General features: G+C 43.4%; 1 non-coding gene across 1 annotated transcript; it reads left to right on the top strand.

Moving 5' to 3' along the window:
• Positions 1 to 3,219: 3,219 nt before the first annotated feature.
• On the top strand, positions 3,220 to 3,294 carry Trnat-ugu (transfer RNA threonine (anticodon UGU)). Its single transcript has one exon. It is a non-coding gene; the product is annotated as a tRNA-Thr (tRNA).
• Positions 3,295 to 13,760: the final 10,466 nt, after the last annotated feature.

The following is a 13,760-nucleotide window of genomic DNA, read 5'->3' as shown; positions in this document are numbered from 1 at the left end:
GCCGATACGTTTCTTCCCCCCCCCCCCCCCCCCCGTCTCGATTACTGTGTTGCATAGCTGTAAAAACTGAGCCGTAACAAGAAAACAAAGTGTTCTAAAATGGCTCTGAGCATTACGGGACTTAACATCTGAGGTCATCAGTGCCCTAGACTTAGAACTACTTAAACCTAACTAACCTAAGGACATCACACACATCCTGCGCAACGCAGGATTCGAACCTGCCACCGTAGCACCAACGTGGTTCCGGACTGAGGCGCCTAGAACCGCTCGTCCACAACGGCCGGCGGAAACAAAGTGTTCACAGGCCCATGTCCATATAACGTATTTTCTTCCTTTACGTGTGAAGAACGTTTGTTGAAAGTTTGGGCATAACTTTTTATTACGGTCCGTATTAACCACTGAGACAGGGGGGCCCGCGAATGTAATTACTGTCATACTTAGCGAGTACATTTTGTGCTTAAGCAATCCATTTCGTGGATTCATAGCACACGGTGGTGATAAACATATAAATAAATGTAGAGAGAAGTATTTCAGTTTTATGAAAGGATTAATTAAAAGTGTAAAGACGAAAAATATTGAGGTTTAAGGAACGAAGAAGTTCAGAAAGTGAAAGATATTTAATTTTCGTGAGGATAAAGTTTATATTTGGAAGGCGACTATTTACGCCTAGTAAATGTCTTTGAAAAATCATGATTTGCGAAATATTCGTTTCAGTCAGACAATAAAGGAGATTCGACGTGTTCTAGAGCAGTTGGGCAAAACGGGATACTGGCATTTCTCCTCTATTAAGGTCCGCCGCTCGTGGTCTCGCGGTAGCGTTCTCGCTTCCCGAGCACGGGGTCCCGGGTTCGATTCCCGGCGGGGTCAGGGATTTTCACCTGCCTCGAGATGACTGGGTGTTTGTGTTTTCCTCATCATTTCATCATCATTCAGGACAGTGGCGAAATTGGACTGAGCAAAGATTGGATAATTGTACGGGCGCTGATAACCACGCAGTTGAGCGCCCCACAAACCAAACATCATCATCATCATCCTCTATTAAGCGCTCTTGCCACATGGGAATACTGTTGAGCATACTACTTGTGATGAGGTTGTCCCTATAATAATCTTTAGTTACCGTCAACCGCTTCCTAGCATCGCTTTCTGCGATCTTCAAGTGTTTGTGTTTCAATTATGAAACTTCTGCAATAACGTTTTCAAAAATATTATGTCAGCAGTCAGATACACTGACAAACAAATGAAACACCGAGAAGACATGCTCGGATGTCAATGTGACGACGTTCTCGTACGCAACGTGTGTGTGTGTGTGTGTGTGTGTGTGTGTGTGTGTGTGTGTGTTTAAATGCTTACCGTTCTCATTTTCTGTCCCAGGTGAAATGGCAAAAAGAGATCGTTAGTGTTGTTCTGGTTGGTGTTGTTAGCAGCCTTGCTATGGTATATAACGGGGCGTGAACAGCGTCACATGCTGAGTGTTCACTGTCAAGCATATGGATATGCCACGTACTCGTGTGAGACAGCATTGTCAGCACCTGGCAGCGTTTGAAAGGGGTCTCATTGCCTGTCTCCACTTGGCTGGCTGGTTGATTCGTACAGAATCCAAGTGACAGTGGTCTGATGATGTACTGCCCAGGAACTAGAGGGCAGCCACACTGATCGTCACGATTAATGTAGAGCCACGCGTGACCTCCGCAAGGCACAACTGCTGGAATGTGCACCAAGGATATCACAACTACTCCAAATCGCTGTGGAAGATTTTCAAAATACGATTTCTCATAAATTACTCGCGAAGAATCCTTCAACAAACACCACTGACATTCTAATTTATCCTACTTTTAGTTGTTAATGCCAACAGACATTGTTCAATTTAAGAAAGTGTATGTTTGTACAAAAATACACATTCTAAGTACGAGCCTCTGACTAGTAACAGTTTAGATTTGCATCTAACAGAAAAAGGAGCCACTATGAATATATTAGAAGAATTAGAAATACACACACACACAAAAACAGCACCCCAGACTATATCCGTAACGAACAAACAGAGTTGGCTAACACCCCTTTCCTGAAAAATTTCCAAAAATTACTTTCCAGCCTCCACAGCAAATAATATTAATACACCTATCTGCAGATCAAGTAGAAAATTTATATGTTACTATAATTCTCATGCTGCCAAATGTAATAAAATAATATACTATTTTACCTATACAGTTCTAAATATATATAAAAAACTTTATAATTAAATTAGCAATAGCAGATTTTAAAAAATATTTCAATCTCTCTGTACTAATGTAAAAGACATTACAGTTTTGTAAAAGAATATATAATCCTTTCCAAACATAGGACATCATTGTGAAATGTTACGATATATCATAGCATCTGTGACACCCATATGTTTGTAAACTCTTTGTATGTACCAAAACATGTGGTGCGTGGTTGGAATCATCTCAGCGACAAATCTAAAGTGTACAGTGAGAACTATTACTTGTGCAACAACGAGAATGCAGTGGAAATGCATTTACGTCGATTGGATGAACGTTATGGAAACAATCACTCGAAACCGACGTTTCACGTAAGTCACATGCAACGAAAATCTGCAACGCAACCATCTGTGTGTGGCGTGTTTGTAATTATGTTTTATTTATATTTTAGGACAATTAATCTATAAAAACACACCAAATGTCAGAAAGAAAGCGTGTAAACCATCTGATGATAAATCGCAACGATTCGAAACCGGTAACGGTTTCCTTTGAATAAAGGAACTCAAAGTAAATTTGTGGCTGGTTGCTGTCCTAACACCATCAACAGTTTCGATTTCCGCAGTACTTGCGGTGCAAGCTTTAGTTGATCCTCAACCATGTGTAGTGATTGCGGAAGTCACAGTATTTTCGTCGTCCTCCCCAGTGCGTCATCTGCAGTTTAGCAGAGTCGAAGAGAATTGTTTCTAGAATCAAATAATAATTAAATCGACACCCTAGCTGCAAACAGGCGTTGATATACATCATTGAGGACATGCTGAAAATGTGTGCCCCGACCGGGACTCGAACCCGGGATCTCCTGCTTACATGGCAGACACTCTATCCGTCTGAGCCACCAAGTAATGAGTGGGATGGGCAAACATCTATTAGGCGCACTACGAATGTAGTGGCGTGGACATGTTAGGAATGTGGGTCTCACGGGGAGCGGGCAAGGGATAAGTCCCTACAGGCCCGCGCTCTCCTCTGTGCCCTCGGTGGCTCAGATGGATAGAGCGTCTGCCCTGTAAGCAGGAGATCTGGGATTCGAGTCCCGGTCGGGGCACACATTTTCAACATATCTCCAATGATGTTATCAACGCCAGTTTGCAGCTAGGGTGTCCATTCAATTATCGTTTCATTCTAGAGAAGCTGCACGGTCATCAATGTTATCTGCTCTTTCGGGAACAGATATTACCTTCATATATAGTTTCTAGAATCGTACGGAAACACTGTAATGAATTAACAGTCTATACCCCTTCCCCTGCAGAGGCATATGTACAGGATGTTTACTCGTATCTTCTCCGTTGAAATGGTAATAACCTGCATGTCAACGCACTTCACTCCAGTTTTCTTGTCTTTTATGCTGCCTTCATAGTGTTATGTTGACAGGAAATTCTAGTTAATGTCATGGGAATTTCTCTAGTGCTTCGATGCCATGAACGCGTAAGCGCCTTTGTACTGTTTGAAACTACAAGCGCACAACGTCATGAGAGATGCTATGTCGGAGGCTTGCTTGCACCATCTCTACTTTGCAAGATGCGCGGGACATGATGCTTGCGTTAATCGTCAGTCGAGGAGACACAAAGGGGGCGTTGGTGTGTCGTGAGTAGTACTGCACTGGTGGAGTGGTATGATTGCAGTTATATTCTGAGGAACTGCAACATGTTGATCTACTGATTAATTCTAGATTGAAATTTTCACTCTACACCGTAGTGTGCGCTGATATGAAACTTCCTGGAAGATTAAAACTGTGTGCCGAACCGAGACTCGAACTCGGGACCTTTGCCTAGGCAGGAAGTTTCTTACTGATTAATTATTTGAGATGAGGAAGGAGACAAACATTTTGAAAATAATATTTTATTACGATCATTCTGATAAGTAACATGAGAGGATTTAATTTAAAGTAATTAATTTCAGATTTTGTACCTTATTGGGGCAGCTTGTAGTTACGCATTCATGGATCAGACATCCCGAGACTTGAATATTGGGACAGATAAACAAGCCATGCCTGATTTTCCATTTGAATTTGGATGTAGGAATAATAGTTGACATTTAATGTCATTTTTGAGAGTAGCATTTTTCGAAATATCTCATTTGATATTAAAGACTACTTATGTTTTTCCACTCAATAGCTATACTTTTTAGTGTATATTAGTGTTTGTGAAGCAAAGAGAAAGATACTTTTTCGTTACACAACTTTTCTAATCAGAAAACCAACTGCATTTCATGTTATAATTTATCCCAAGTCATTGTCTGCATCCAAAGACCATGCCAAAATTCGAGTTATCATCTCTATACTTATTCAGATTTGATATGAACGACGAATGCTCTTCCTTAAAAGAAAGGCCGGCTGAAGTGGCCGAGCGGTTGTAGGCGCTACAGTCTGGAACCGCGCGGCCGCTACGGTCGCAGGTTCGAATCCTGCCTCGGGCATGGATGTGTGTCATGTCCTTAGGTTGATTAGGTTTAACTAGTTCTAAGTTCTAGGGGACTGATGACCTGAGAAGTTACGTCCCATAGTGCTCAGAGTCATTTGAACCTTAAGAGAAAGAAGAAAGAAAGAAAGAAAGAGAGAGAGAGAGAGAGAGAGAGAGAGAGAGTATTGCACCAGATGCATGTCAGTAGTTAGTTGTAGCTCAATAAATGCGACGCGCTTTCAAGACAAGAGCAGTATCACGGTGTTTCCATTTTGCAATAGGCAAGCCAAAATTAAATAATAAAAAATAAGAGAACGTTGAGTTTCTCCAGAGCCAATTTATCAGTTTAAAAGTTTAACTATTCACAGTGTTGAATTCAGACAGTGTTCTTGCCACTACGAATGTTTCAACATACTGGTAGCCAGATAGGCGCTTTCGATTTACTTTCACGTAGTCAGATCTTGCAACACATTCTCACAACAGAAATCTTACTTTCAAAGTTGTCCGCCCCGATAGATGAGTGGTCAGCGTGACGGATTGCCGCCGTACTGGTCAGGGTTTCGATTCCCGGCTGGGTTGGGGATCTTCTCTGCTCAGGGACTGGGTGTTGTGCTGTCCGCATCATCATTTCATTCCCATACGGCGCTCAGGTCGTCCAATGTGGCGTCGAATGTAATAAGCCCTGCACCAAGGCGGCCAGACCTGCCCCGTAAGGGGCCTCCCGGCGATTGACGCCAAACGCTCATTTCCATTTTTTTCATTTTCAAAGTTTACGACTTCCCATGTTGAAAGTATACGTAAGCTTATTTTATTAGTTTAAGTGGGCAGAAATCCTTGCTGATTTGCGTCACTTGATACTGGAGAGTACTTGGGTCAATGTTAAATATAGCTCGACAGAAACGGACTGGTCACTTGTTCAAAAAATGCGTTTCGGCCGCAGTTCATCTTCAGACCGTGAAACGGAATAGACCTGATACAACGTACCGGATCACATGCGCCCGTCCTCGCCGTCAGTACTGAAATGAATACTCAGTGTTGGTACTGAGGACGGGCGCATGTGGTCTCATACGTTGTATGAATACTGCTCTGTTTCATGGTCTGAAGATGAACTGCGGCCGAAACGCATGAGTATAATAAAACTTTTTTGAACTAGTGACGAATCCGTTTTTCTGGCGACCTATTCAGCACTGACGCACGTCCTCTCCAGTGTACATCACGGAAGCAAACCTCCTGCGCTACTTTTGCGTCGCACATCTAGTTTGCTGATGGTGCTGTACCGGCGGCGGGTGGAGACGCCGTTCCGTTGCTGGCGCTGCCGCCTCGCCGCCGCCGCCGCCAGCGTCCGCCTTGACCCCGCATTCCTGTCCGGCTCGCGCCCTCATCAGCGCCAATTGACCGCAATTGCACCTCCGGGGCCAGGTGCTCCGACATCATGCGGGCCTCCCTCCCTCCCCCCCCCTCTACCCCTCCACTGCCCCACCCTCCTCCACCATCCCGTCTCCCTCCCACACGTGTCTCCGGTATCTCCGCAACCGGCTTCTCAGCTTACAGACTTCATACCGCTCTTCCTCACTCATCTACATCTACATCTACTACTCCGCAACCACCCAACGGTGTGTGGCGGAGGGCACTTTACGTGCCACAGTCGTTACCTCCCTTTTTCTGTTCCAGTCGCGTATGGTTCGCCGGAAGAACGACTGCCGTAAAGCCTCCGTGCAAGCACAAATGTCTCTGATTTTACATTCGTGATCTCCTCGGGAGGTATAAGTAGGGGGAAACAATATATTCGATACCTCATCCAGAAACGCACCCTCTCGAAACCTGGACAGCAAGCTACACCGCGATGCAGAGCGCCTCTCTTGTCTCCCTCTCGAGTTTGCTAAACATCTCCGTAACGCTATCACGCTTACCAAATAATCCTGTGACGAAACGCGCCGCTCTTCTTTGGATCTTCACTATCTCCTCCGTCAACCCGATCTGGTACGTGTCCCACACTGATGAGCAATACTCAAGTATAGGTCGAACGAGTGTTTTGTAAGCCACCTCCTTTGTTGATGGACTACATTTTCTAAGGACTCTTCCCAATGAATCTCAACCTGGTAACCGCCTTACCAACAATTAATTTTATATGATCATTCCACTTCAAATCGTTCCGCACGCACATTCCCAGATATTTTACAGAAGTAACTGCTACCAGTATTTGTTTCGCTATCATATAATCATACAATAAAGGATACTTCTTTCTATGTATTCCCAATACATTACATTTTTCTATGTTAAGGGCCAGTTGCCACTCCCTGCACCAAGTGTCTATCCGCTGCAGATCTTCCTGCATTTCGCTGCAATTTTCCAATGCTGCAACTTCTCTGTAGCCTACAGCATCATCCGCGAAAAGCCGCATGGAACTTCCGGACACTATCTACTAAGTCATTTATACATATTGTGAAATACTCACAGTACCAAAAGTACAATGTAATAAGTTTCCTTTAAGTTACGTCTGTGGTCACAAACTTTTTGTTAACAGATTACCGGTTTCGGTCTCTAATGACCATCATCAGATCTGCAGCAAAAATGGGAAAAACATAAATACAGTCGCAAACCGTATACAGCTTAAGAACAATACATAGACCATAATGAAAAGTAGTACTGACAAAATTTATATTTGTGCGCTTTAATATGAAGAGGCATACCTGGCTCTGAGCCCTATGGGACTTAACATCTGAGGTCATCGGTCCCCTAGAACTTAGAACTACTTAAACCTAACTAACCTAAGGACATCACACACATCCATGCCCGAGGCAGGATTCGAACCTGCGACCGTAGCGGTCGCTCGGTTCCAGACTGTAGCGCCTAGAACCGCCCGGCCACAACGGCCGACGAGGCATACCTGTTTCATAAAAACAAAGTCCTAATGTAGTACAGCCATAGTGGCTTCGTCAAATGTTAAATGCGGAATCAGCACCAGCATCGTCAAATACACATAAATAACATCAGATGCACGAGTCATGTTGTCAGTAGTACTGCTGTTTAAAACAAGCTGCCGTACCGTAGCCACAAGATGTTTGTATTCTCACAAGGGAACCTCCCCATCGCACCCCCCTTAGATTTAGTTATAAGTTGTCACAGTGGATGGGCCTTGAAACTGAACACAGATAAATCGAGAAAACAGGAAGAAGTTGTGTGACACTATGAAAAAAATACGCAAAATATACAAACTGAGTAGTCCATGGGCAAGATAGGCAACATCAAGGAGTGCCTGACCGCAGGAGTGCCGTGGTCCCGGGGTTAGCGTGGGCAGCTCCGGAACGAGAGATCCTTGGTTCAAGTCTTCCCTTGAGTGAAAAGTGTAATTTTTTATTTTCAGATAATTATCAAAGTTCAGGCACTCACACATAATCAACTTCGCTCTCCAAAAATCCAGTACATGTTCAGATTTGCATGGACATATGCAGGATTTGACGGTCTACACGCGGACTGTGCTACTGTGAAACTGTTGCATTCATTTGTTGCAGTTTATGTGACAAACTCTTATGTTCTCATCACTTTTTTGGGAGTGATTATCACATCCACAAGAAAACCTAAATCGGGCAAGGTAGAAGAATCTTTTTACCCATTCGCCAAGTGTACAAGTTAGGTTGGTCGACAACATATTCCTGTCATGTGACGCACATGCCGTCACCAGTGTCGTATAGAATGTATCAGACGTGTTTTCCTGTGGAGGAATCGGTTGACCTATGACCTTGTGATCAAATGTTTTCGGTTCCCATTGGAGAGGCACGTCCTTTCGTCTACTAATCGCACGGTTTTGCGGTGCGGTCGCAAAACACAGACACTAAACTTATTACAGTGAACAGAGACGTCAATGAACGAACGGACAGATGATAACTTTGCAAAAATAAAGAAAGTAAAATTCTCAGTCGAGGGAGGACTTGAACCAAGGATCTTTCATTCCGCAGCTACTCTCGCTAACCACGGGACCACGGCGCTCCTGAGCTCACCCTCTCCTTGATGATGCCTATCTTGCGCATGGACTACTCAGTTTGTATATTTTGCTTATGTTTTTCATAGTTCCACAAAACTTCTTCCCGTTTTCTCGATTGATCTGTGTTCAGTTTTTCAAGGCCTATCCACTGTGCCAACTTATAACTAAATCTGAGGGGGGTGCGATAGGGAGGTTCCCTTGTCAGTTCACCAGATGTCGCTAATGTCGGCATAGACTAGTTTTCAATAATTAATAGAACAGCGTAAAACAAAGGGGGATACAATAGTTGAAGTCTGTAATGATCTTATAACGTATAAAAGGCATTACAGTAATAAAAATCAATAAACAGAAGAACACGACAAAAGTAATATTGTCAAAACGAGGAAGAGTTAAAAACAGTGGTTGACATGTGCTCTAGTGCCAATATTCTAGATAATGACATAAATATTAAACACCGTTGACACTGTACCGGGTAATATTAAACGATCATAAGACAAATCTACAATGAAGGAGCTACAAGGAGCTACAATGAAAGAAAAGATAGTGCTGAACACAATCAGCGCCCTCTGTTACCGCTAACGCCAGAATTACGCACAGGCGAGAAGTGGTTGGAGAACCGAGACCGCCAGAGGACCCCTCGCACCTTGCGGCACTCCGTTGCAAGGAAAGGCTCATGAAATCCCCTAACAGTGCATGACCCCACATTATGTAGTTAATGCAGTCTATGAAATGAACAGAGAAGGAACACGAAAACACTCTTTATTACTGTAATGCCTTTTATACGTTATAAGCTCATTACAGACTTCAACTATAGTATCCCCCTTTATTTTACGCTGTTCAATTAATCACTGGCGACATTAGCGACATCTGGTGAACTTAACAACACAAACATTCTGTGACTACTGTACGGCAGCTTGTTTTAAACAGTAGTACTACTGACAACGTGACTCGTGCATGTGATGTTATTTATATGTATTTGACGATACTGGTGCTGATTCCGCATTTAACATTTGACGATGCCACTACGGCTGCACTACATTAGGACTTTGTTTTTATGAAACAGGTGTGACTCTTCATATTAAAGCGCACAAATGTAAATTTATTCAGTACTTCTTTTCACTATGGTCTATGTATTGTTCTTAAGCTGTATACAGTTTGCGAGTGTATTTATTTTTTATCCATTTTTGCTACAGATCTGATGATGGTCATTAAAGAACGAAACCGGTAATCTGTTAACAAAAAATTTGTGACCATAGACGTAAATTAAAGGAAACTTGTTACATATACAGGTCACTGTTTTTTCGCGACGATGTCGCAGCTTGTGAAATGTAGAATGGTTACGACGTTTCTAAACACTCGACTCATTCCTTAAGATGATCGTGAAGTAAAGCTAGAGATGCCAGAATTTTGTACCCTTGTGAGCTATCCAAATGCGACTCACGATTCGGTCTCACAGCCTTATTTCCGTCACTAGCTCATCTCCTACCTTCCAAGGCAAACGTCCCAGGTTCGAATGCCAGCCCAGCACACAGATATAGCCCGCTACAGAGTGAAAACTCGTTCCACATTTTGGACAATGATTTATAATTATTTTGCAATGTCCGTCGCACTATCTGATCAATAGTGTCCGCCTCGATAGCTGAGTGGTCAGCGTGGCTGAATCCCATGCAAGTTGACGAGGGTTCCATTCCTGGCTGGGTCGGGGATTTTCTCCTCGTAGGGTGTGGGTATTGTGTTCTCTTCATCATCATCATCATCATCATGATCATCATCTCATCCCCATCGACACGCAAGTCGCCGAAGTGACGTCAACTCAAAAGACTTGCACGAGGCGACCGATTTACCCGACGGGAGACCCTTGCCACGTGACATTTCATTTCAGCAGTAGTGTTGGAACACCTGTTAGTGGACATTAGTATGCTATGTCCATCTGTAGCCTTTATGACAGCTAGAACTCTGATGGGGGAGACATTTAATGATGTTTCCAGAGTGAAATTTCACTCTGCAGTGGAGTATGCGCTGATATGAAACTTCCTGGCAGATTAAAAGTGATCGAGACTCGAACTCGGGACCTTTGCCTTTCGCGGGCAAGTTGTCTACCAACTGAGTTACCCCAGCACTATTCACGAACCGTCATCACAACTTCAATTCTGCCAGTACCTCATCCTCTTCCAGTGCATTGGCTCAGCATTTTCCCGGGAAAGGCAAAGGTTCTGAGTTTGAGTCTCGATTCGGCACACAGTTTTGATGTACCAGGAAATTTCATTCAATGATGTGTCTGAATATCTGTAGAGGACTGTCAGCTCGTTCTTCCTTAAGGGGAGCCGGAAGTGGTCAAATCCAAAATATTACGATTTTTTTTGTTACCGAAAATTAATTGGAACATTCCTCTTTAATGTAAACTTTGAATTATTGTTCTACTCGTCCTAGAAGTGGAGTTATTACCATTTTCCCCCACGCCTGCAGAGGAATTGGGCGGCCGCTGAATGCATCTAACACCCTCTCGTGACTTCCTGGCGAACTGCTTGGGATTTTCTCGGCCTGTTACGCATACAGCGCCTTATGTTACGCATACAGCGAGTGTGCAAGGGTTGGCTACAGTGTTTTCTGTGCCAAATATTACCCGTATTTCCTTACAGCTTACTCCTATTTTCCTCAGAATTTCGAACCTCTTGCTCCATTTAATATTGTCGTACACTTTCGTTCTGGTTACGATGCCACGTTTTAGTTACCGTGTATATAAGAAGAGGAAGAACGTAGGGAAAAGAAAATTAACACTAATACCAAGTTGCGATACTACAATGAATAAGAGCGCGGAACATCGTCTCTTTGCTGTTTACCGTTTCGGATTAGTTCAGTGTTGCGCCTGTTGTTGGTAGTATTATACTTCTTGTGTAAAGCGGGTAATATGCAGTATGTACAAGAATCAGGAGGTAACAATAAAACCAATTTTTCATGACTTAGCACAGCCATAATTGTTACACAAATGTCTACACGGAAAGACGCAGAATCCTAATGAGAGCGTAAACAATTTGATTTGAAAAGTGATTCCTAAAAGGGTGTTTGTAAGCATAAAAACACTGCACTTTGGCATTTATGATGCAATAGCAACCTACAACCAAGGGAACAGTGTGAGGTGTGAAGTTCTGAAGGCATTAGGATTTACAGCTGGGGTGAACACTGTACGAGCACTAAGAAATATTGACAGAGAAAGGATAAGAGGAGCAGAAAGAAGAGAAAGGCATATGACGTATGATGGAACAACAGGCCAGAAAAGAAGACAGAAGAGGAAGCTTTTGGAGGATGAAGAAGACGACCCTGATAATCCATCCTATAGTGCAGGAATGTATTGAGAAACTTTGATAGCCATTTCCCGTAAATTAGAATTTTTCGAATATAAGGAACATTTTCTCAAAATCCACTCAAGCTAGAGAGATGACATTTTTATACAGCACTCTTAGTGGTCGAACTTACATTGTAACACAGCCATTTGGCAATATGTTCAGTAGTTTCATTTCAGTTTAATTATAAAGCAATTATTCGTAAAAAAATTTGGGTCATTAATAAAAAAAATAATTGGAAGGAAACTAGAAAAGATACTCCAAAATCCCTCTGTCATAACTGCAATACTAAACTATATGTAAAAAAAAAAATTTCTATTTGGTAGTTTAATCATAAATGTTCCTCAAACTTAGTGATTTTAACATGGGCAGCATAGGCACCTCCGGCTCCCCTTAAAAGCCGAAACAGAGAAGGTGACGATGTTGGACACTCAGGTTTGGAGCGAATTCATCATTCTAACTCATCACAAACGCGTTACACTGGGTACATGTTGAGACCCTGATCAGCGAGGAATGTTGCCCGTCCAGAAACCATTGCCTGCCAGATGCTGGTTTATGACCAGTTGTCGTTCACCAGTAACGTCGACATTGTTGGGAGAACACCTGTTCCTTTGTTTTGACCAAAACAACTCCAACATACATCAATGTACTGGTCACTTGTGACTCACGTTACTGATATAAACTGAGGTGTCAAATGTCATGGGACAGCGGTATCTATACACACTGATGACGGTAGTATCGCGTACACAAGATGTAGAAGGGCAGTCCATTGGCGGAGCTGACATTTGTAGTCAGGTAATTCAGGGGAAAAAGTTTGCGGCATGATTATGGCAGCACGACAGGAATTAACAGGCTTCGAACGTGGAACCGTAGTAGGAGCTAGAGGCATGGGACATTCCGTTTCGGATATCGTTGGGAAATTTAGTACTTCGAGATCCAATGTCAAGAGTCTGCCGTGAATACCAAATTTCAGGCATTGCCACTTACCACGGGCAACGCAGTGGCGTTCACGTAACGACCGAGAGATGGGGCGGCTGTGTAGATTGGTCAGTGCTAACAGACAAGCAACACAATGTGGGACATGCGACGAACGTATCCGTGAACACAGTGTGGCGAAATTGGGCGTTAATGGGCTATGACAGCAGACGACCGACGCGAGTGGCTTTGCTAATACCACAAAATCGCCTGCAGCGTACCTCCCGGTCTCGTCAACATACTGTATATCATGGGACCCTATACGACTGGAAAACGATTGCCTGCAGATAAGTCGCGATTTTAGCTGGTAAAAGCTGATGGTACGGTTCCAGTGTGACGCAGAACTCACGAAGTCATGGTTCCAGGTTGTCAACAAGGAACTGTGGAAGCTGGTGATGCTTCCATAACGTAGTGGACTGGGTCTTTCGATCATTGACTGGTAATGGTTATGTTCGGCTACTTGAAAACCATTCGCAGCCATTCATGGACTTCATGTTCCCAAACAACGTCATGTCACTGGACCAGATTTGTTAGCGATTTGTTTGGAGAACATGCTGAACAGTTCGAGCGAATTATTTGCCCACCTATATCGCACGAGATGTGCCCATTGAAAGTTATGGGTCATATTACAGAGGTCTGTTCCGGCACAAAATTCTGCTGAGGCAATATTTTCACATTTATGGACGGCTCCAGAGGCAGCATTGAACAATATTTTTGGCAGGGCCCTTGCAATGACTTGTTGAATCCATCCGACGTCGTCGGGCAAAAGAAGGTGGACACGATATTAGGAGGTATCCAGTCGCTTTTGTTGCCT

Source organism: Schistocerca cancellata, chromosome 12 (assembly GCF_023864275.1).
Source record: "Schistocerca cancellata isolate TAMUIC-IGC-003103 chromosome 12, iqSchCanc2.1, whole genome shotgun sequence".
Classification (NCBI taxonomy): domain Eukaryota; kingdom Metazoa; phylum Arthropoda; class Insecta; order Orthoptera; family Acrididae; genus Schistocerca; species Schistocerca cancellata.
This window is presented reverse-complemented; position numbering and strand designations above follow the sequence as displayed.